The sequence below is a fragment of the Eumetopias jubatus genome, unplaced genomic scaffold (genome assembly GCF_037043125.1).
Source record: "Eumetopias jubatus isolate StellerSeaLion01/CBP00866 unplaced genomic scaffold, mEumJub1_p1.0 scaffold_3, whole genome shotgun sequence".
NCBI classification, from domain to species: domain Eukaryota; kingdom Metazoa; phylum Chordata; class Mammalia; order Carnivora; family Otariidae; genus Eumetopias; species Eumetopias jubatus.
In genome coordinates this window covers 174005931-174032242 of record NW_028274809.1, presented here as the reverse complement: position 1 = coordinate 174032242, position 26312 = coordinate 174005931, and the positions used below count along the sequence as shown (strand labels likewise).

The following is a 26312-nucleotide window of genomic DNA, read 5'->3' as shown; positions in this document are numbered from 1 at the left end:
CCTCCCTATCTTCCCAATAGTTCCAATTCAAGCACTTCAAAATCCTCCACCTCCATAATACCCTGATTATAAGCACCATCATCCTATAACTGAATTATTGAAAGAGTCTTCTATGTAGTCTCCCTGATTATAATCTTGTCTTCTTCTTTTATATTCTGAATATTGAATCAGATTATGTAAATACATGCATGTGTACATATATATTTATGGGTATGTGTGCATGTATATGCAAATATACACTTATATGTATATATATATATATACGTGTATATGTAACATATATATAATATATATATAATGACAAAGATTGTTACTCATTTCAAAATTCTACAATGGCTCTTTATTTCATCCAGAGAAAGGCGAATTACTCTCTTATACATCTTCTTCTCTTCCACCCTTTCCATCTTATTTGCTCCAAATGTTTTACTTTTCTTGAGCACAGCAATCACACTCTCACCACAGGGACTTTGTGCTGGCTATTTCTCCTTCAAATCTTTCTTTCACCAGTTGCCTATTTCCTCTACTACAGTCCCATCTTTTCTCTAAGAATTTTTCCATTGGAGAAAGCCATATTTTAAATGCAAGCCCACATTTTCTCACCTTAGCAGCATCTCAAGCGCCATTATTCTATAAGACATTTCATATCTTCTTTAATTTAGTTCAAATCATTTATAATATATTATATTGATTTATCTTATTTATCTTGACTATTGTGTATTGCCTCTCTCCTCAGTAGAATGAAAATACCATGAGGCCAGGATTTTGTTTTGTTTACTGGAGAACCCCAACTACTCAACACAGTGTCTGATATGTAGAATACATTCAATTAAAAAAATGTGTTAAGGGGCACCTGGTTAAGTGTCTGCCTTTGGCTCAGGTCATGCTCCCATATCAGGCTCCCTGCTCAACGAGAAGCCTGCTTCTCCCTCTCCCACTCCCCCTGCTTGTTTTACCTCTCTTGTTGTCTCTCTCTGTCAAATAAATAAAATCTTAAAAAAAAAATTTAAAAAAATAAAAAAAATGTGTTAAATGGGTACATGGGTTCAACTGGTTTATTTGTATATATGCAATGGTACTAAGTTCTGATTATTTTACCCATTATTATTCTTCAGAAATTATGAAGAAAGTTTAGCAAACATATTGAGACATAGGATGGTACAAAAATGCATTGCTTTATATTTTACATATTTTATAATTAATACATGGAGAGAAGAAATGTCAATGTCATCTCTCCAGAGTCTCAGGGAAAAATTAAACATACCAAACATAAATCTCAGATTCAAAAGTAGTAGGAGTGGTATGTGATCATGGAATAAGCTTTATGGTAATTAGTCAAGAAACAAACTAAACAAAATACAGTACACCAGAAAATCTGGTCCTCTTGCCACATGTTATGAGGATGAAAAATAAGGGAATTTTACATACTGTATATAGACTTAGGACTATTTTCAATACAATCATGATGGTCTTAGTCAGCAAAGCAGAGCAGAATCCAAAATCAACCTGGAACTCCAACAAGATAGCAAAAGAAGTTAAAAAATAAGACACAAAATTACTCACAAAACTTTCTCTCTTTCCTTATTCATTTATTTAACAAATATTTACAGAATATCTGCTATTTTCCTGGCCGTATTCTAGGTACTGGTGTTATAGCAATGAATACAGCACAGTTCTCATGCCCATGGAGCTTATACTCTCTTGTGGGTGACAAACAATAACTCAATAAACAAGAAAATATATGTGATGTAAGATAGTGATGGATGTGATGGATATTTTATGCAGGGCACCAAAAACAGATTATTGAAATAAAGAAGTGTGTTATTTTCTACAGAGTGTTCATGAAGGCTTACTGAGGCAATTAGACTTGCATACGTGTAGGAGGGAAAAAAAAAATCCAAAGGAAAGAGAAAGAGCAAGTGCCTGAAGCAGGAATGGGTTTAAAGTGTTAAAACTAAAAAAAAAAAAAAAAAAAAAAAAACAAGACAAAAAAAAGGAAAGTGTTAAAACCAGACAGAATGATGGGAGCAGTACGTAGGTAAGACAGAATGTTTTCTAGGACACAAGAAAGTATTTTAGACTCACTGTAAAGACTATAGCTTTTGCACTAACTGAAATTAGAAGTTATTGGATGGTTTTCAGTAGAATAAAATGTCTCTAGTTAATTTTTAAAGTTCTGCTTTCTGGTTCTGGCTTAGAAGAACAGACAACAAGGAAGCAGTATTAATGGTAATGAGAAGAGTCAGGAGGCTATTGTAATCACTGAGGCAAGAAATGATGCTGGTGAATTAGTTTCTATTATTATGTGACAAGTTACTACAAACTTAGCAGCTGAAAACAATGCGAATGTATTACGTCACAGCTTCTCTAGGTCAGGAATCCAGGAATAGGTTAGCGGGGCCCACAGCTCAGGGTCTCATCAAGCTGAAATTGAAGTGTCATCCAGGACTAGGATTTTATCCAAGTCTCAAGGGCTTCTTCCAGCTCACTGGTTATTGACACACTTCATCTCCTTGCCACCTTGTGACAGAGGTCTCCTTATTCTCGCTAGCTGTCATCCAGGGTTCGCACACAACTCCTGTGGCACACCCTCAGGCCCTTGCAATGCGGCCAGCTCCCTTCTCCAACAACATAGATGATTCCTACATGGGAGATGTGGAAGCATATGAGGTAAAAATGAAAGAAGGCCAAACATGTTGGCTTTCTAGAATTTTATTCTAGGAAATGATGAAAAGTAATGGTTTCATATGTAGTTGAAAATCTAAGAGTAACTGTTAGAAAACTAAACTATAAAGTATAATTTTTAAACCATTAATGGAGAAAAAAATTAGATAAATAAAATTCTCAAAGGTAGAGGAAATCAACAAGACGGTTCAGAAAACAGACAATGTAAAAGATGAAACCCATAAAATTAGTAAAAATGTGTAACAGAAAGAGTGCAAATTTGCAGGAAATACCAAGCCCAAAAAGTGAATAGCCCCTTCTCTCTTACCAATATTCAGAGGTTTTTGGATTATATAAAAACTAATGAGCAGTTGGTTCTGGTTGAATGAGAATTAAAAGATAAAAATGAGACTTACTATATAATAGAAACCACAAAGGACATCTTAAAAGATGAAACATCCAAACACACATTTCTGGAAAGTATAATATTAAAAAAAATAATGGCAGTATCACTGCATCAAAGAGGGAACTGCATTATGGGAGAGAGCCAATTTAACTGGAGGGGCTCTGGAGCTTAAAAGGTCAAGTATGATGTGCAAGTAAGAAGGTGGGGCTAAGACAGGTAATGGACATCTGTTGCAGCTGTGTGTGCCTTCATCCTTCCCCTACTCCCTCACAGGGGTGAGCCTCCATTGCTGTCTGGCTGATCTCCCAACTCCTCAGCCTCCCTCCCATTTACTTCTTCACAGGTGTTTCCCTTCAGGAAGGTCCTTGAATGTCTAATTGGGTCTTGGCCTCTGCTTCTCAGACAGCCTGAACTCATCCATGGGTTAATCCCTAAGGTGGTGACAATGAAAAAGAACCAGAAGGCATTCACATTCAAGAAAAGTGTAAGAGGTAAGGGTGTTTTGGGTAGAGGGAAGAGCATATGAAAATGCCATCCCTGCTCATCGCTGAAGAGAGTGGGGAAAAATATTAAAGACACAGGCAATAATAAGACAAAGCAAAATCTTGTGGTCAATAAGGGCAGTTTGGATTTTTTTTCTTCTCCTAAATGCAATGATAAATCCTTAAAAGCAAAAAATTATTTGTGGTTTATGTTTCAACAAGATCATCACACTGAAAGAAAGAATGAACTATTTTTAAAAGTTTAAACCATTTTAAACAGTGATGACAGTTTTAACTAATGGTACTATTTACATACAGAATGCACAATTTTTTTTTTTACCTGCCAAGTGTGTATACTTCAGCAAACTTTTAAGTCCCTACAAACAGCTTTCAGTTAAATACTGCTGCCAGGATCCATAGATACTTTAAAAGATGAAAACGTCCTTATTATTTGAGTAGCATCATGATGATTTTGTTCTAATTTAATATTAACATTAAACTAATTTAATAAAGTCATATGTAATCAATAATTTAGAATTTATTGACTCTACTTAATGGTGCAAAGGAGGACCCAAATCAATTTGTAGATATGCAGTGTTCAATATAAAAATAGAAATATTGTGAACTCTATTCGATGTGTCTCGGGCACAAAGAGACAGAATAGATAGATATGAGATAGGGAAGCAAGACATGCATGCTATGAAATAAATATTTATAAGCAGCATTGAAGAAATAGATACAAGGATTCGGGAAATTATATCTGTGATACTTTAGACTCTGGTTCTGGTTAAGATCCAGAAAACAAAACAATATCATAAATATTACTCTTCCACCTAACAATTCCTTCTTAGATGGAGGATATAAATAAAATATAATAGCAAATATTTTCTGGAAACATTATTAGGCTTTATCTTTTGAGATATTTTTTTTTTCTTCCACTTTCCTGAAGGCATGCCCACAAAGCATGCAACCTGAAAAGTCTGTTACAATCATTTAGGTTCTGGCTTTCTAGCTAGTTTCCCTACTTCTATTCTTGCTCCCATAAAATCCACTCATCATAGAAAAGCAGAGAAAACTTATGTTTTTAAACTTAAATCAAAATAAACTCTGTGTAAAACGGTCCAAAAATGCCACATTACACTTCCAAGAAAATAGAAGCACTTTACCCCTGTTTGCAAAACTTCACATGATGTGGCTCCTGCCTAACCTTCCAATCTATTATTTACTATTGTCTTTAATCACTGTTGGTTGTCTCCCGTACAGTCATTCTGGTCTCTGCTCAAGAATGTCATATCCTGACATAGGCCCTATATACCAGTCTCTATTGCAAGATGCTATAGAAGAAATCATCCAGTACTTAGCTGAAAAAGTATTTATTTAGCTCATGAGTCTATAGATTGCCGAATTATGCTGGACTCAGTTGGGTGGTTCTTTACTTCTTTTGGTTGGGCTCAGTCACATATTTATTAACTTTCAGCTAGGCCTACAAGAATGACTGGGCCATGAGTCTTTCATCTTCCAAGCCGGCTCATCTAAGCATATTCTCATGGTAGAAGCTGAGGTTAAAAAATGAAAGTGAAAGCTTTTGCATATATCACATGTGGTAATATCCCATTGGCCAAAGCAAGTCAAATGGCCAAACCCAGAATTAAATACCGGAAGAACCAGACTCCACCACTCTAGTCAGATGATCTGCAACACAACATATTAAAGGGCATGAACACAGGGAGAAATAAAGAATTTCAACCACCAGTGAAATTAATCTACTGTAGTTTGCCCTCTGGCCACAATTAATTACAGCCCTTTTACCTGCAAATAACTCATTCCCTACCAAGCCCAACAAGGCTCCATTTAATCAGGTCAATCTCAAAGTATAGGACCTCATGACCAACTTCAAGTCCATATAAGTGTCATCTTAATCTGGAGGACTATGAGCTAAAGAAGATAGCCCCACAAACTCAAAAGATTCAATGACGAGAGACAGGCAGGATAACCACAATGAACACTTTCACTCTAAGTAGAGATGAATAATGGAAGGTACAGAGCAGTAGCTTGTCGACATCGCCTTTCACATCCTGCTGGGATACTGTTGTCTGAGATGCCTACTCTGGGAGTGGGAAGTATCCTTCCAACAGACACTGATTCTACTCCATAAGCATGGTTCCTTAATCCATTTTCCTTCATTTCTCTTGACTTCCCTTCCTTGGACATTGTATGTTTTCCACTAGACTTCTTGGGCACCTCTATAAAAGGTACCAAAACATATTGCAGTATTTTCTCAGCCTGTTCCCTAGTAAAAATTTGGAGGTTCAGAGATTTGCTTTATAACAATAGAAACAGACTCAGTCCTTTTTAGCTCAAGCTGTAGAAAGCTTTTCATTATTATTGCCTGAAAAGCTTTTGTGAAATTTATTATCCACTAATTATAATGCAACCCATACAACAAAAGCCATACGCATAATTACTTTCTTGTTATGCCTTCCTTTCTGGATTTGCTTTCTACTATTTTGAGGCTAGGTTTCTGTGTGCTATGAACTAAAGCTTCCTAGAAGTTCTTTTGGAAGAGCTGAATGTGTCTAGAAGGCCTTAAAATTTTAAAAGGTCATTACAGAGTTTCACACCTCTGTGGTTGTGAGATCTGTACTCTGAGGCCATATCTTCTTCGAAAGTATTATACTGGCCCGGGGTAAGAAACAATATTATTTTTCTAACCTAGCAAGTTCTGGCAGCCACTTGCAAACTGAATACCACTTTTTTTTTTTCTTTTTTCTTTTGAGTACTTTTCTTTTTTGTAATATTCAGTTAAAAGGAATCAGCTGCCTCTTCCAGTAGTTAGCTTGGAGAGCTCTTTGTCCACACTCAAAAATTTATTATATAAAATTTTCATGTTAAGTTATAGAAGGATATAATTTTATAAAATAGTCTACCAGAACAGGTAGGAAGTACAGGAACTGCTATCGTGTGTTTTTAATACCAAAATTCTGACACCAAATGTACATTCTTTTTCTGTTTTATCCCCACACCAACCAATTATACAATTCTCCAGACATGACCTGAGTGACCTAGGAGTTAATTCAATTCTGGCACTAACACTACTTGGAATGAGTGCAGTCCCTTCAGGATAAGGGCTCAGTCTAACAAGACTGCCCCCACTTCAGTCAACAATCCCAAGCCAGGGAGACCCACACTTCTGACCAATCGACTAAGTCACGGGTTTCCCAAAAACCCCTCCTCAGGCTTGATAACTGCTCACAGAACTCAGGAAAGCATTTTATTTACATGTATTGGCTTCTTATAAAGGATACAACCCAGAAACAGCCAAGTAGAAGAGATGCCCAGGAAAAGGTATATGGGAAAGGATGGGGTGCGGAGTTTCCTCGCCCTCAATTGGCTTGCCATATTCCCAGCACCTCCAAGAACTCACCAACCAGAAACTCTCCAAACCCCATCATTCAGGGTTTTGACAGAACTTCCATTATTTAGGGCATAAATGATTAAATCATTGACCTTTGGTGATTAACTCAATCTCTAGCCCCTCTCTCTTTTCCTTAGGTTGGGATGTGGGGCTGCACGTTTTCTAATCACATGACTGGGTCTTCTGGCAACCAGCCCCCATTCTGAAGCTATCTAGGAGCTCACTGAGAGTCACCTCATTAGCATAAATTCACATATGATTAAAAGAAGCTTGTTATGAATAACAAAAGATGTACCTCTCACACCTATCACTTAGGAAATTCCAAGGGTTTTAGACATTCTTGTGCCAGGAACAAGGGATAAAGAACAAATACATATTTCTTATTATATTCCAATATCCCAACAGGTCGTTCATTTTCCCAGATGCATAGGGTCTCATAGTCATCTTGTAAGTCTCCACCAACCAACATAATATATTTTATTACATTATATTTTTAATATGGCAGTAATGAGGGAACAGAAGGCAAGCTGAGGACAAAGCAGAAGCTGACAAACCACAAACCACCCCCCCCATGGGATATATGTGATATTCTGCAGGCACTCCTGGCTGCCCTAAATCTAAGGAAAAGAAAAACAAATAGTTAAATTATGGAGATCACAATCCTGCAAGACATGAGTCTCCCTAAGTTTACAAATGTCCTTGTGATCTACAAGAACAAAGCATTTCTATCAATAACCTAGCTTCCAAAAGGGAATAGTAGATGCAATTAAACGTCCTTATAACCTGCAGCCCATTGACAGATACCTGAAGCGGTCAGAGTGTAAGGTTCCTCCAGGAAGCTCCCAACTATCTTCATGTTAATTCCTTGCTAGAGGGAAAAACAACCTTGATAATGGCAAGGCCTCAGGTATCCTGTGAGCCTTCTTTATCATATGAAAATCATTTTGAAACCTCCCATTTCCTTACCTCCCCCAACCCCATAGTATATAATCAGCCACCCCTCACAAACCCGTACAGCCACTCTTTCTGCCCACGGGTCCTGTCCCCATGCTTAAATAAACCACGTATTTGCGCCAAAGACGTGTCAAGAATTCTTTCTTGGTCATCGGCTCAGGACTCCACCCCACCTATATTCCAAAACCCCATCAGCAGCATTCCACTTTGAAGTACTGATTTCTGTTATCAGCTCTCTATCACCATAAGTATACTGTATAACAAACCACCTTCAAATATCAGTGGCTTAAAACAATGAGCACTTATTTCGCCACCCTCTGGGGTGCAGGTCAGGGATTTTCCTGTGTTTGGGTGTGTGGCTCTCCTTATTCCAGGCTCCCTTGGTTGTATCTCTCAGGCAGTCACTTTGCTGTCATATTGGGTGGCAGAATGATTTCTCCTTGTGTTTATCATCCTCTAGCAGCGGTCTGGCCTGTTCTCTAGGCAGCCACATTATTTCAAAAGTAGGAGCAAAATTGAATTTTATAATGTTGGCCCAAACAAGTCAAATGCCTGAATTCAGAATCTTCAGATTCAAAAGCTAGAAAAAGACTGTCTCTTTTTGGTGAGAAGGCCTGTGAAGTCACAAGGGAAAGGATATGGTTAAAGAGAGAGAAGAACGGGACCATAAATGCAACCAATCAATGACATCTTTCTTGACTAAATAAATTTAAGAGCCACATGTTCCTCCTAACAGCTTGTTAGCATTCTTCTACTTTATTTGCTCAGTAGGCACTGCAATTCTGAGCTTATCTGGTTTGGGACCTTAGAGTTTTCATAGAAACTAAACCTTCAGATCCAGGTGTTTCATTATTTCTGGACTACCCTGGTAATTTAGTTCTCCTAACCAGGCCTCGTGGAATTACTAAATTCTAGACGTGAGAGGGCAATGAGCAGGACCACGAAGCGCCACCTGTCCCAAGCAGTGCACTCTCTTCAAGTCAAATGCTATATAGAGACTAGGGACTGATGTATAACCATGATCAGAAAGAACCCCCTTCACAGTATAATTTTAGGAGAAGTGATAATAGTGAGGTAGGACATGAGAAAGAGGGGGGGCACTTGTTTCAAGGATATAGATAATTATAATTTAATTAGAACAATTTATAATTTCATACAATTAGAATTTAAATCAGTGAGCAACTGATGAATCAAATGGTTGTGTTTTTTATTTTTTTATTCAAAGATTTTATTTATTTATTTTTTTGACAGAGAGAGAGAGGAAACACAAACAGAGGGAGTGGGAGAGGGAGAAGCAGGCTTCCCACCGAGCAGGGAGCCCGATGCGGGGCTCAATCCCAGGACCCTGGGATCACGACCTGAGCCGAAGGCAGACACTTAATGACTGAGCCACCCAGGCGCCCCTCAAATGGTTGTTTAGATACCTACTCAGTGGCACAAGACCCTTTCATTTAATGCTGTCAATATCTAGAATAAATTGATATACTATGGAACCAAAATTATTTAACATTAACCTCAGAGATTGCCAAGTTAGCAACAAACTAACAAAAATAACACTTTAAATTTAGAAGGGATTGCATAGTAATTTAAAATTAGTAGAAAGCAGAATGGATAAACCATTTAGAATAACAAAATAATGAGGCAAGTTAAAGTCCTCTAAGGTAGTCAAGAGATATTTCTAGGTGAAACATTAGGAAGTAACATGAGGATATCCTATTTTGGAAAAAGGAGTCATGGTAATAGTTACTTTATGTAGTAGCAAATTATACATCATAGAAATAATGGATTGTCCTACCTAAAATATTTAAGGGAAAAATAAAGAAGAATAGATGAGAGTAAGTTAAAAATCAGATCTTTATTGAATAAGTTGGTAAAAAAGGAACATGTGAGAGTAGGGGATTTATTGACTAGGCAGTATTAAGAATGTAACTTATTTTACATATGGAAATTTAAAAAACAAACAAGACAAAACACCCAGGCTGCCAAGAACCTCCAGAGAGAAAGAGAAAAATAAATGAGAAGAAAAAAAATCAGTTGTTAATTGATTTACATTCATCACAAGAATAATATTGAACAAGAGAAGGCAGACACAAAAGAATACAAAATATATCATTCTGTTTATATAAAGTTAAAATATACAAGCAGTATTATTCTATTATGTTAAAAGTCATGAGAGGTGTTACTCCTGTTTGATAAGTACTAAGGTAAAGCAGTTTTAAGAGAACTTTTCAAATTTTGTTATTGTTCTGTTTATTGACATTTCCTGGGTATGTTGACTTTATTATATTAATTTTAGGTATATGCTTTTGACTTTTGTATTTTTCCATAAGTATATAATACTTCTGAGAATTTGTCAATTGCACAATCCCACAATGAGTTACCTTTCACACCTATGGTTTGGAAAAATATTAGAAGTGAAATATAGAAGACATCACCTCACCATCTGTGAGGACAGAAGAAACCCCACCTTCTGTCCTCACACAAAATCAATAATATCAATTATTAGACAGGTATTCAGGAACAAAAATATCTCTGGGAAAGCTCAAAGTTCACATAAGAAAATTCGGTAAGAGAGTGTAACAAAGATCCTGAAAATGCGCAAAGCTTCCCTTCCCTCAATATCCCATCCCCCAGGCTGACACTGTGCCACACCAAGAGTAAATTCCTGGCTGGCAAGAGTTGCCTACAGTGGGAAAGAGCCAACAGGATGAGGCACCAGCTTCCCTGGGCTTTCAGGGTACTGCAGGAAGGACCTGCTTTGGTTTCACCCAACCCGGAGATTGACAAATCTAGGACATTGAGAGACAGCTAGGAACATGGAAGAAGGGCAAGGAACCACATGGTGGGTGCAGTGAGGATTCCCAGTGTCCTGCTCTGTGGAGTACCCCAGCAGTTTTCACCACTGAAGAAACCAAAGACCAGCGCAGCCGCTATGAACCCCCTACAGCTTCCACCACTGAGGTACTCCCCCCACTGGTTTTCCTATTCACAGACACCAGCCCCCTGACTCCTGCTCTATTTCCTCAATCCTCTACCCCCTACCTGCACCAGAATCAGAACCTATGCTGGCAGGCAGCCCCAGCCTCTGTAGCTGCATGAGTGGAAGATGCCAGCCAAGACCCCAAGGTCTTGTGTGCACCTTTGGGCTAGCCCCTCCAGCTATAGAAAAGATGAACAACACTGGGAGTTAGGGTTTTCAAAAGATAAACAAATTTTACAAATCTTTACTAGGGAAAAAAGAGAGAGGTATGAAACCCAAGGCAATTAAATCAATATCTCAAAGCATTGTCTACACTCCCATGTTCATTGCAGCATTATTCACAACAGACAAATATGGAAACCTAAATGTCCATCAGTAGATGAATGGATAAAGAAAATGTGACATATCTATTGATGAATTGATCAATCGATCAATTAATATAGCTAATCTATAGATACATACATAATGGAATATTACTCAGCCATAATAAAGGAAGGATATCCTTCCTTTGCAACAACATGGATGAACCTGGAGGGTATTATGCTAAGTGAAACTGGTTAGACAGAGAAAGATCTCATGTATATGTAGAATCTAAAAAAGCTGAGCTCATAGAAGAATAGAATCAGCATTGCCAAGGGCTGGAGTATTTGGGAAATGAGGAGATGTTGGTCAAAGGGTATTTTATTACAACATGTAACTTTATTGTTGTCACTACTAAATTGGCCTTTCTCTCCTGAGCCTATCATTTTCAGTTTTCCTTTCTAAATTCCATATTAATATAGATTTTATTAATATAAAATTAGAAATATGTCAATTTTATTATTTTTTATTTAGTGGCATGCACAGAGCTAAGTGCTTAAGACATAATCGAATTGGTTATTGCTAAAAATCATATGAAGAGAATACCTTTTTCTTATAATTTGACAAGTAAACAGAAGCTTTACTAGTTTAGGCAAATTGCCTAGATTACATAGTTCATAATGCAAGTACAAAAACTTCACCTGTTTAGTCTGAGTCAAACAGCAATGCATATTACAATTAAGTAGTCATTAAAACAAAGGACAGCTAATAACTTTAAATAATATTTTTCTCGGGCGCCTGGGTGGCTCAGATGGTTAAGCATCTGCCTTCGGTTCAGGTCATGATCCCAGGGTCCTGGGATCAAGTCCCGCATCAGGCTCCCTGCTCCTTGGGAGCCTGCTTCTCCCTCTGCTTCTCTCTCTCTCTCTCCCCCTCTCTCTCCCTCTGTCTCTCATGAATAAATAAATAAAATCTTTAATAAAAAAAAAAAGACTAGGGGCCTCATTTAAAAAAAAAAAAATTTTTTTTTCTCCCTGGCCTCTAGAAATCACACTATTTTACTATTGAGATAGTAGAGATAGGGCAAAATTAACTAGCCTATTGCAATTCTTGCTTCTGTTTTTCATAGGAGTGAAACACTGCATAAGATAAAGAAACCAAAGAACTGAAAAAACATGATTTATTTGTAGTCCCACTTTCATCTGTGTGTTTTTTAGTTTGGTTTGGCTAGCCATGATCATATAGTAAATACTGTGAAAAAACAAGACTTATCAAGATTACTTTCTAAGCCAAAATATCTTCTATAGAGCTTATCATTTATGTCTTTTTAAAAATACTTATATATTATTGATATTTTTTTTAAGATTTTATTTATTTATTCATGAGAGACAGAGGGGGAGAGAAGCAGAGGGAGAAGCAGGCTCCCAAGGAGCAGGGAGCCTGATGCGGGACTTGATCCCAGGACCCCAGGATCATGACCTGAGCCAAAGGCAGACGCTTAAACATCTGAGCCACCCAGGCGCCCACATTATTGATATTTTTAAATGAATGAAATAAATGACTCAAGGAATAAAATGTTGCATTGCAAATATGGAGATTTAGTAAAAATTTAATTAGCAAAAATGTTGACGTGCTTTCCATAACAAATTCTAGTGCCATTTAATCGAGTATCTTTCAGACTACCTTTACTCATGATGTGCAGTTCTTAACGTTATATAAAATATATTGCTAAGGAATTCATTATGGCTAAGTTTGGCTGTAATGTAAGTTAAAGAGTTATCATAGATATGATTATTGCAGCCTGAAGGGATGCTTTGTATATCTACTAAAAGTTTATATAGAAAACCTTTTAGAGTTAAAAGGGGTATTTGCTTTATCTTTAATTTGTGATTGAGAACATGGTAGAATTATGCCTGTCTCTTTTCATAAATACTTCTTTTCTACTCTGGAGATGATGTTAGCAGTTACTAAATAAGGAATTTATAATTTTTCACATTTATATTCCTTTAATGTTTGTGCAGGAAGCTTTATAAGCTCTTACTGTTGCCATTAGACTTTCAGATTACATATGTATTTATATATACACATTCTTAGGTTCTGGTTACTTTGATTATAATGTTAGATTTTTTGTCAGAAATGTACCTTTTTGCACGATGGCTTATAGAAAACCTAATTAACACAAAATACAAACCAATATTTTAAAAATACTGACGTTTAAAAATAACAAACTGGGTATAAAAACTAGAACTATAATATCTCAGCTCTTCTTTGAGTGTGAGTTGTAAAAATTCTTCTATCTCATATAGAATTGCTGAGAATTATGAAGGGAAGTTGGCATAGACAGCTGAGCATGACAATTAGCTCTGAGAGTCCACCAGAAGAAGGAATGCAAATACACTAAATAGGGATGTCATTTTATCTTTTTTGGACATTAATTCACTTCCATCTTAAATGGGCCCAGACTAGGAAATCTGTGCAATGGCATTCAACCTAAAATTTTATTACTTATCTTCTAAAATTCTATTTTCTCAGTCACCCAAAATTTTTGAACACTTTTAGCAGTCCATCCCCCATGGACATAACATGGCATGTCACTATCTGGGGGAACTTGTTATAATCAGAATGCATCACAAATTCACTGTGCATTTCTTATTCAAGATTACTTATAAAAATGCTAAATAAGCCTGGCTTTATCTGTGTTAATAGAAAAGTGGCACAAATAATCACTAACAATAGGTAATCCATAAATCATTTATATTTGATTTTAGAATTTATTATGTAAATTGCATCCTACAGCAGAATTATCATTCTAATATAATTTGCTTAGGATGATATTTAAATTAGTTTTCATTCCCTTGTCATCCATACCTGAAGGTGAAATGAGTCAGCACACAAGTATATTTAGGTGGGAAAGAATCTGTCTGCAAATAAAACTGTGCTGTGAAAAATACAAAGCAATAGATAATAGAGTAATATTCACTCAGAGAAAGGCCCCATATCAATGATTGGATTAGTCATACATAGAAAGTTTAGATAGAAGGATAACATGGCATTTTTTTGGTAGAATTTCTTGTCACTTTCATATCATTCCACAAATATCTCTAATTCAACATTTCCCCAAATGAGACGGTTTTCCCATACCATTCTTAAAAATATATGTTCTGCCCTAAATTCATTTCTTAACATTTTGAGGTTGTGTACACTCATAAGGGTATACTGGAATCCTGGGGCTTGATTGATCTGAAGAAAATAAGAACATTTCTAGTGAAAGTGATGATAGTGAAAATCAGAAGTTCAATCATACTTTATTCAGAAAATAATGAAAGCAGAGTGTTAAAAAAAAATATGACTTTTTTTTTTTTTTTTTACTCAGGGGAAGATTTTCATCCTTAACTTTTTGTTTTTGTTGTAACACACTAATACCTCTGCTAAAACGACAGAAACATTAGCACTTCTCCAAAAGCTTGTTCCATTCTTCTCCTCACAATCTTTAAATTCCCTCACCAAATCACTTTATCTATCTTAAACATTAAACAAAATAATCAAATCAAGAAAATGGCTTTCATGACTCCATGTCTTCTTCCAATTGTTTCTTTTCTCTCTTTTCCCCATTACTGTGATTTTTCTTTAGGAATGGACTCTTTTAAAGATTTTTTTTTTTTTTAATTTGAGACAGAGGGATACAGAGAGAGAGCCTGAGCAGGGGGAGAGGGAGAAGCAGACTCCCTGCTGAGCTGGGAGCCCAACATGGGGCTCAATCCCAGGACCCAGAGGTCATGACCCAAACCGAAGGCAGATGGCCAACCATCTGAGCCACCCAGGCACCCCAGAAATGGACTTTTTTAATGTGCTTAATACAATAACTGTGATTGCATGAATTTTTTTCTCTAGCTTCCATAGTGTACTTTCAGAATCTTGAGGAAAAGGCCTGAGATTTATTCACACTATACCCAGGAAATAGCACAGTTAATGAAATGTAACACCTAATCAGTAAATATTTATGAAAGAATAAATAATTCCCTTTCTAAATAACCAATATTGCAAGTAAATGTAAATTCTAAAATATTACAAATGTGTGAAATATTTGAAATAAGAATCCATAAATAGTAAATACAAATGATCATTGAAGGTATAACCTAAAGGTAACCAGCATGAAACATCAAAAAATACAAATTTGGAAGCTAAAATTCTAGTTTTCTTAGGCAATGATTAAAACCGAAACAACAAGCTTATATTTTTTATTATTTATCTCATCTCTATTTCTTCCATTTCTTTCATATTGCCATATAGACTTGGAGTCATAATGAATGACAAGTTTTACAACTGATAATCACAGACATACTGAAAAGAAGCAAAGAAAGAATCATGAAAGGCAAAAGCAAAAGTGGGTATAGATCGCAGAAATTTAGAAACTGTAGAAACTTTAGACAATATGTAGTCCATCATTAGCATCACTTAAACCTACACTATTGATAAAGCATTTTATAAATAATAAGTGATAAAAATAATAAGTAATCTCCTGTCTAAATATTCTTGCCTTCCTTGAAAGTGGTATATTGATTGTCTCCAATTATTGTAAAACTGTCTATTTTTCCTTTTAATTTTGTCAATATTTGCTTCTTATATTTTGCAATGTTTATATGTTTTTGGACTGTATTGTTCAGTGCATATGTGTTTATAATTGTTATGTCTTTCTGATGAGTTGATAATATTTATCAATATCTAATATCTTTCTTGGTCTCATACAATAATTTTTTACTTTAAGTCTACTTTGTTTGTTATTAGTACAGCAACCCAGCTCTGTTTTGGTTAATATTTGCATGGAATATCTTTTTTAATATTTTCACTTTCACCTGCTTGTGTCTTTTCATCAGAAGTGAATCTTTTATAGAAAATATATCTTTGGATAATAGTTTTTTTAATGCATTTTGCAATATCTGACTTTTGATTGGAGAGTTAAATTCATTTACATAAAAATACTTATGAGGAAAAAGTTGTTATTTGGCTATCTGTTTGGTATGTTAGATCTTTGTTGTCCCTTGCATACTCCATTAGTGACTTAATTTGTGTTTAGTTGTTTTTTTGTACTGAGCTATTTTGATTTCTTTCTCATTTCCTTTTGTGTATATTATTTAGGTATTTTCTTTGTGTTTACCATGTGGATTATATTTAATATCCTAAATTTAAAAGAATATAATTTAAACTGCTATGAATTTCACTTTAATAGCATACAAAAGTTCTAATCTTATATAAATCCGCCCTCCTTTATGTTACTGTTTTCACAAATGACATCTTCATGCATTTTGTCCCCTACAACATAGATTTATGATTATTTTCATACACCTATCTAAATTAGGTAGAAAATAAAAGAGTTACAAAGCAAAAATACAATAATGCCAGCTTTTATATACATTTATATATGTTGTTACATTATAGGGTATCTTCACTTCTTTGTAGGACTCTGATTTACTGTTTAATGCCCTTTCATTTCAAGTCAAAGGACCCCTTCTTGCATTTCTTTGGGGCAAAGTTAATGGTAACAAATTCCCTCAGCCTGTATTTATTTGTGAATGTCTTAAATTTTCCCTCATTTTCAAAAGACAGTTTGCCAGACACAGAATTCTTGGTTGAAAAGTTCTGCTTTATTTTCAGCCTTTTTTATATGTTATCCCACTGTTTTCTGGGTTCCATAGTTTCAGATGAGGAACCTTCTCTTATTCTTATCATATACCCCTTGTAAGTGATGAGTCTCTTTCCTAGTGCAGATTTCAAAATTATCTATTTTGACTTCCAATACTGTCATTACAATGTGCCTTGGTGTAGGTCTCTTTAAATTTATCCTATATACACATTTTAAGCTTCTTGGATTTGTAGATTCATGACATTTATCAAATTTGAAAAACTTTTGGCCATTATTTATTTAAATTTTCTCTCTGTTCCTGTTTCTGTATTTCTCTCTGTAATCTATTTCTGGGATTTCCCCAGTGTGTGCATTGGACCACCTGATGGTGTTTCACAGGTCTCTTCATCCTTTATTTCACTTTCTTTCATTCTTTTTTACTTTCTGCTCTTCAGACATGATAATTTCAATAATCCTATCATCAAGATTGTTGATACTTTTTTCTGCCTGTTCAAATCTTATGTTGTGCTCCTCTAGTGAAATTTTCAATTCAAATATTGTACTTTACAGGTTCAAAATTTCTTTTTGATTCCTTTTTATAATTCCTATCTCTTTATCAATATATTCATTTTGTTCCTCTATCATTTGGTCATTTTTCAATATTTTTTCTTTAGTTCTCTGAGTATATTTAAGATAGTTGTTTTAAAGTTTTTATCTAGCAAGTTGGATGTCTAGGCTTCTTCCTCAAGGATGGTTTCTATCAATCTATTTTTTTCCCCCTGAATGAGTGGTGTTTCTCTTTCTTGTTATGGCTATGGTATTTTTTTTATTGGAAAATGCACATTTTAATATTCTAGTCTGGTAACTCTGAAAATAAGATTTTTCCCTCCCCCATGTTTGCTATGTTTTGAGTACTAAAGATTTATTGACTTTTTCAAACTATTTTTGCACAGAGTGGATTCTTTCTTTTCTGTGGTCACTGAAGTCTCTGTTCCCTTAGCTCATGTTTTAAGAGAGACTTCCTTGGATGCAAGGAATTAAAACACACACACACACACACTGAAAACAACAACAGAAAAAACCCAAACTAATACCTCTCCTCTGTTTTTCCAGATTGGTTCAGTGCGGAAGTACTCAAACACTTATTTAGACTTCCAAAGAACAGAGGAGGGGTGCCTGGGTGGCTCAGTTGGTGAAGCATCTGTCTTCGGCTCAGGTCATGGTTCTAGGGTCGTGGGATTGAGTCCTGCATCAGGCTCCCTGCTCAGAGTGGGGAGCCTGCTTCTCCCTCTGCCTCTGCCCCTTCCCCTGCTTGTGCTCAATCTCTGCCTCTTTCTGACAAATAAATAAATAAAATCATTTAAAAATAACAAAACAAAGAACAGAAGAATCAAGCTACCATGTCAGTTAAGGGTCTTGCAAGGTCTTTTCTAAGCATGTGTGTTGCCTGGGGCATGCACATATCTCTAAATTTCTCCATAGGCACTTTGTAAATTCCTCAATAGTCACTTTTGAATGCCTTAAATTCCAAACCCTCAAAAAAAAAAAAAAAAAATCCCCACAGCTTTTCTTTCTTGGCTCTTGGCTATTTATGCCTTGACCGTAATCTTTCCTTTCAGGTATATTTTGGTTGTTAGTTCACTTGTGGCATTTCTGAGCAGTGCCAACTACTTTTCCAGCCTAAATTATGAGTTAAGCATACAAAAATGAGCACCTTGTGTGAGTTCATCAGGAAGGTCCCAGAGCAGTCGAACAAATTATATATATAAATTTGCAAATACGTGTGCTCTGGCCTCTCCAAAACCAGAAACCATTGTCCCACACTGAGAACACAGGCTGCTGCTATTTGAAGACTGCCACTGAAACAGATAGGGAGTAAGTCAAGGTCAATTAAAAATGGCAAAAATCCTTCCTAGCATTTCCAAGTTGCCTTGTTCCTGATTCGGCATGTTCTTAGTTGCTGTAAATCTTTTACTGTTTTCCAAAGCTCTAATGATGTTGGTTTGATAGTTTCTGCTTTTTTTCTTCCATTTTGTCTGTGAGAGAATAAGTTTGGAACTGCCTACTCTACCATTTTTCTAATGTCAGTCCATTATTTCTTCATTTTATCTTCAAGCATATCTTTTGACCTTGGAAGAAGAGGCCATACACATAAATACAAAATATTAGGATACTTTTAAAAGTAGATATTTAAGGGACACTTGGGTGGCTCAGTCGGTTAAGCGTCTGCCTTCACCTTGGGTCCTGATCCCAGGGTCCTGGGACCTACATTGGGCTCCTTGCTCGGCAAGGAACCTTGTCTCCCTCTGCCTGCCACTCCCCCTGCTTTTGCTCTCTCACTCTCTCTCTCTCATTCTGGCAAATAAATAAAACTTTAAAAAAAAGTAGATACTTAACATGAAATAAGTGATTACTAGGAAGGAAGTTGTGGTGGGACTCTACAAAGAGCAACTGAGCAGATACCATGTAGCAGAGACTATAAGTCTTCTAAATAATAAAAATCAAAGTCTTAATTTCTCTTGGGAATGTTGTCAGAGTCATACATATGTATATATATTTAAATTTCAAAATTATTACTTTCAATCCAAGTAAAGTATTACACTTATTAGGCAAATCAGGCATGAGATGGTCTTGCTATGAAACTTAGCAGAAATCTATGGACATTTTCTAAAATGCTTACAATGTGAAATCTTTTGATTTGATAAAGAAATCATCATATACTTTGAATAACTGGGCTATTTAACTGAATTTTTAAATTTTAAAATAAATATTATTTATTTTTATAATTTATTTATAAATTTAGATAGATTGGTATTATCAGTTCCCTCTGTTTACAAGGCTGGTTATAGATAATATGGAATGTTACAGTACCATCTTGCATAAAATTTTAGTACAATTTTATACTTGAAAAAGGGTGCATAAACACCAGCCTAATAAATCTGACTGAATGAAATATCTTTTCTTTCTTTTTAAAAAGTACATCGTTTACACATATACCACAAACTGTACATAAGCTCACTTTTAAATCACCAGTTGAAGATAAAGTAGCAGGTATGATGTAGTATTAACTCTCCATCAGCTTAACTTACTAAAGGCTTCCACTGCTACTCATTCAGGAGCCTTTGTTGACATGTAAGCTTGTAATATGAATTCTTGAACTCAGGTAAGTATAATTAAAGGAAGCCAACACCAGCTCCCAAGAATTATTTGTAGTAAGAAATGTCCTTCTCATAGAAGACTCACTGAGGATCAAACATTCTTGAGATAGCTTTCTTCTTTAAAATTATTATAGCTGACCAAGATTCTCCATTTTGAACTTCGGATGCTGCTGGTTGCATGAAATCCTTAAAAGGAACTAGTGCCTCTTTAAGTGCAGAGCAGACTTCTGCAGATGAGCAGGTGATGCATTCTACTAAAGTTGGGTATAAAGCAATCACTTGTGCCCAGGTATTTCCATCAACATTCTCAAGCTGAGTTTGCTTAAGTGAATCAATGAGAGTACTGACTGCTTTTAAAACAAATATGATTTCTGTTACTTGTTGCCTTGGAAGAGGGCATTTACCACTTAATCTTTCATCCTCTATATAACGATGCAGCACATCTTGAGATCTCTTTAAAAGCACTGAGAGTGCCATTCGTGAGATGTAGCCTTCTTGAGGTGTGACTTTGTTACTGAAGGAAAACTGGAGCAATGTTTCAAAATACATTTTAGAAAATTCCTCTCTCAAACAAATATCAATCTCTGCTTCTGTAAATGAAGATGACTGAGAATGTATTGAGCCCTTATTAAGCATAGTCATTATCTGACCAACAAATTCCTTAGGAATAAAATTGGCATAAGGTAGTATCTCAGTGCTGATAAGCTGAACTACCTCAACATCAATACTTTCATTTCTTTGAAATTTTTGAATAGAGAGATTATCTGGAGATATGCCTTTCGTAAAGAGAAAGTCTTCAAAAGTGTTGGCTAGTTCTGGCCACATACTGTCAAATTTTCCAGAAGAAGCATGCTGCCGGGCAACAGGTAGCCCAAGAGAAAGAACTTTGAGGAGAGAAGATACTGCTAATCTCCATGTGCTTTTAGAAGGGCAGGAATATTTCAAACTGAGAGGAACCCTATGTGTCCTAATAATATTCTGGAGTACATTCTCATTCACGACTGCTTTGTGACAGGCTGTTTTTTGGTATAAATCCACTTCTAAAGACCTTTCAGCAAACGGTACATAATTCAAGTCTACCCATTCCGCCTGATTATATTTTGCATTTGCAATGTGCTTGGTTTTTAGCTGTCCATACTGTTGAGGTTTACAGGAAAATTCCACAAATGCCAATAACTGGTCAAATATAGCTGGATACATTATCTGCACGTTTTCTGGCCCCATGCAGATGGCCTTTTGGAGAACATCTAAAGCTGTAAGCACAGGTTCCTGTAAACTTGTCAAAACTGCTTCAGTATAAGATGGAAGAATGAAAGGGGATGCATCTGAACTTATTGGGACTGACACAGCACTGTGTAACATGACTCCCAGCTTTTGCAAGTCATCCATGTTGAAACCAGTTTTTATGTGTTGGTAGAGAGCTGGAAATATCTGAATTAAAGCGGTAAGGAAAGGCTGGCTGGGAATGAAAGTCAGTTTGTCAAAAGTAACAGGAGGCTTAGTGCTTTCCAATCTGATTCTATACCAGGTATTCCATGCAGCCCACCAGAGATTCAAATCTTCAAGCTCATCGGTAACTATGGGTGGCTCAGAGCTACTATATCTTCCAAGTCTCTCTACAACGGAATCTGTTCTTACAAATGGCCTGCTCAGGCCAGGGCCTGATATGGACCCTATAAGGACAGGCACAGGTACATTAACTGCAGGTGGTGTCTTGGGCTTATCTGGGTCTCTGAAGGGGGACACAATCTGTAAAATTTTCTGGAAGCTTTTCAGTGCAGCCAGAGATACTCCGTTGTTTTTGCTGAGTGCTGCTGACTATATGATCAAGAAGAACATCCCATGCTCTTGAAAAATCTCCTAAAGGTTGCAGTAAGTATCTTCTAGTGTTAAAGACTCTTGCTACTCCGGCCAATGTTAAAACCCAGGTCTCTGCCCACTGCTTCTCTGCCGTGTCCCTTGAATGATGAATGAGAATATTGCCACCTCCAGACTCAATCTTTTCTTTGTCTGCAGTGGTAGAAGACTCCCAAACTCGGTCCAGTAGATGAAAGAGAACCTTCCAAATAACAGTGTGCGATGTTGAGTGCTGTAATAAAGTTCCATGTGCACCAATTGTTGAAAACAGAGTTTGTCCTGCACTCTTCCTCACAGCAGGACGGGGGTCCACACAGAGTTCACCCAAGTTTGCATAAAGACACAACCACAAGCAATCAAAAGGTGGTGCCGGATGGAAAGGCCGATTTAAAACAACTCCTTTCTCTTCTGCCTGCTTTTGCTGGGCTGCCTCTTCTTTATTTAATTCTTTTTCAATAGTTTCTCCTCTTTGGAAAAATAATCTGAAATATTCCACAATAAACCTATTGAAGTCAAATTAATATTAAGTTCTTGGTTATGAAGTCCAAAGCTACCTGCAACATCTACAACAATCTGCAGGCACGTACAAGGCATTGCTGGTAGAAAATCTGTCGTGACCAACTGAAGACACTGGAATGCAGTTCGTATCAAGGATTCTCCTTGATCATTTCTGATTGCTCCCATGACTACAAGCACTAATGGCCATTCAGGTCCAAGACTGTCTCCCTGACTCTGAAGAATCTGCAGCACACATTCTAATTGCTTGAGTCGGGTATCTGGATGGTTAATACTGGACATCTCCTTTAATGGGTTCAATAAAAGCAACTGCAGCCTCTGGTTTTGTGAAAGTGGAGGATCATGGTTAAATGTTAATCCTGCTTTAATAAGTGAAGTTAAAGCTTCTGCTCCCCATTCACTCATTCGAGAGTTTGGATGCTGGCAGACCTCAAGTAGATGGCCAGGTAGAGGTCTCCAAAGAATTTCTCTTCGGTGCATGTTAACTAGACCCGTTTCTTTCTTTCTTTCTTTTTTTTTTTAAGATTTTATTTATTTATTTGAGAGAGAGAGAATGAAAGATAGAAAGCACGAGAGGGAAGAGGGTCAGAGGGAGAAGCAGACTCCCCGCTGAGCAGGGAGCCCGATGTGGGATTCGATCCCGGGACTCCAGGATCATGACCTGAGCCAAAGGCAGTCGCTCAACCAACTAGACCAGGTGCCCAACTAGACCTGTTTCTAACAATTTGGCAACAGCAAAAAGAGATGGTTCCTTATTATTTCCATAGGCCATAAGTATTAGTCTTTTATTATAATTTATACCTGCACTGGTCAGGCAAAAGAGAAAAGATACTACTTTTAATTAGTTGCATCTACATGGATTACAAGTAAAGATCAGATATATTTGCATTTTTGTATTACATTTACTCATTATTTGTTGTATTTTTGTCAGTTGAACCTTTTCCACTGAATATGCTATACTAAACAAGTGAACAGTAATCATTCTTTAAAGAGAACATAAGAAAAAATGGGAAAAAATCAAACATATTCATAAAATATATGACTAAACTCCAAATTAATCCTAAAAGAGCAAATGGAACATTAATGTGAGTGTGTTTCAGTGAATAAATTATTTCTCAGTAAAGGCATTTAAAAATAGACACAAACTCTATTTCAAACAAATGCAGTATCAACATATTTATGATTTATTTTGTCAGAAGAAAATTTCCTATTTAATTCAATAGTTTTTCTTTACTAAGTAAATATGAAGCTTACTTAACTTCTACACTTAATCTGTTCTGATTCAGTTTTAATATATATTTACAAGTATAATTGTTTTTAATGTTTTTCCCCTAAGGGTAAATAAAAAAATAATGTAATTCCAAAGAGAGGAAATTTGTTCTCCAAGCAAATTAATCTACTTATGTAATAAAATTAATAATACATTTTGCTTTGAAATACACAAATGGACTTATTTCCCAATTTCCCTTTTCTTAAATTATAAATGCTGCCTCTCACAAATATGAATACTGTAGCTAAGTAGAAAATTTTATTGCAAGTCTGTAAAGCTTTTTATGGTTTGTCATTCTACATTGTTGCTGGATGCAAGTTTGACTAGTGTACTATAGATGTTCCTATCTAACATATATTTCACTGGATTAACACTACTATCGTGTACCAACTTTTCATTACTTGAATTCTAGGTAAGATATATTAAGATTAATAGATAGACTGCAAATTGACATAACTTTTTTACATTATTTTAATTTTTATGATGATTTTGAGGTCATTGCAAATTGCAATTTATTCATACAGCAATTAGCTGTCAAATATTTAAGCACACTATTATTCTTCTTAAGTATAATATTACTGATCAATATTGGAAATCACTAATAATAGACCAAGAGAATTAAAACCCTGTGCTTTTCGTCTTCTGTATTTTGCTTTCTGCGGTAGGCAGAATTCTAGGGTGGCTCCCATGATCTTTCCTCCAATGAGATATTACTCACGTGCTTATGCAACCTCATGTGGCAACAGAAATTTTGTAGATACAACTCCGGTTACTACTTAGTTGACGTTAAGATTGAGAAATGGTCTGGGTAGGCCTAGCTTAATCATATGTGCCCTTTCAAAGCGGAGTCTTCTTTATCTGGGTGCAGCAGAGACTGTCTGAGAGAGTCAAGGAATGAGAGGGATTTAACATTATGAAACTCCCCTATTGCTGAAATGGAGGAAGCCACAGGACAAGGGCCTAAGAGTGGCTTCTAGATGCTGCAAGTAGTCCTCCGTTGACAGCCTGGAAGCAAACAGAAATTCAGTTCTCAAATCTGAGGAAATAAATCCTGCCAATGACAGATATGAGCTTGGAAGAGGATCTTGAACTGCAGATGAACATGCAACTAGCTCCCACTTGGATTTAGCCTGAGCAGAGAACCCAAACACACCCTTCCCAACTTCTGATCTATAGACCGTGAACTAATAAACGAATGCTGTTTTAAGCCACTGATATTATTGTACTTTGTTATTCAAAATAAAAAATCAATACACCTTCAAAATATCCTTAATTTTATCAAACTGATTGATAGAGCATTTACTATCCTACCACACTGCTTTCAAATATATTTTTCTATTATGGCTATGATCTAGTCTTTCAAAATTTTCCGGTAACCAAATGTCTCCTGCTATTATCGGAGGGAAGTCAAGTATTTCTTCCTGCAATCCCCAAGTTTCTAAGAAACACTGAAGATACCTTTAAAGTGCCAGTTCCTCTAAAAGAGTCAGTTTTTCTTTTTGTACAATAGACAAAACAGTCTAAGAAATCAGGCTGTTAACTCTATCAATAACTTTGCTGTCACAATGGGTCACAGTTGAAGATTGTCTGTGTCTAATGTCATGCTCTGGTCAAAGCCACAATAGTTTTTCAAGTTGATCCTCAATATTATGCTTTTGTTTTTATTTTTGGCAATTTATATTCATTTACTTATTCATTATTACACACACACACACACACACACACACACCATGGTATGCCAGCCATCTGAGTGCAGATAGGCTTACCAACTTTGGCCACACATTTTGCAGGAATTAGGTATTTCCCATGAATACAATAATTATTTTGCTAATCACATATTAAAAGGCCAGATATTCCTGATTGTGACATCTCATTTGGAGAACTGACATCTTTTATTGCCATGAGACTAAAGTCAGAGCCTCCTGGACCAGATTTCCTTAATTTCAAACAACATTGTAAAAAGTGGGGCTGATAGTCCAACCCCTTTTCCATATTCTACTGCCATAGTCTATCTAGAAGGAAGTTAACAGGTGTCACTCACAATCCAGGGGAGGGTATTAAACACTAGCATCACCATTGAGGATCATCATTGCCTAAAAAATTAAAATGACAATAAACTTGACAGGGAGCACTTTTATTTTCAGTAGTTTTTAATTCATTCATCCATATATTCAGAAAATATTACAAAGCAATTACCAGAGCAGTTATGTTTCTATTTGTGGTGAATACTGCGGTGAACAAGGTGGATAAAATATCTGCACTCACCGGGTTTCTATTCTATTTGACAAGGTATAAGATAAATGCATAGATGCTTGACATGAAATCAGATAATAAGGAGAGCTGTGAAGAAAACTGAAACAGTCTAAGTGATTAGAGAGTTACATGGGGTGATGGTTTTTTAGACAAGAAGGACCGGAAATACCTCTCTGGAGAGTAGTGTTTCAGCACTGACTTGAAAGAAATGAGTGCATGGGCATGTAGCCAAAGGCATTCCTGGTAGAGGCGAGCGCACAGTCAAAGGCCACAGAGCAGCAGTGAGGTTTGGCATAGTAGGAAAGCCAGACAAGCTGAGCCCAAATGAGCAAGCAGAAGAATTTAAGAGGTGATGCCAGAGATTCATTCAGGTATATGATAATTAAACCCATAGGGGGCTCTCCTTTATTTTACCAGGGGTACAAATGTCGCTGTGTGTC

At 36.2% G+C, this 26312-nt stretch overlaps 1 pseudogene; it reads right to left on the bottom strand.

Moving 5' to 3' along the window:
- Nucleotides 1-20057: 20057 nt before the first annotated feature.
- LOC114211515 (protein MON2 homolog pseudogene) lies at nt 20058-23121 on the bottom strand (annotated as a pseudogene).
- Nucleotides 23122-26312: the final 3191 nt, after the last annotated feature.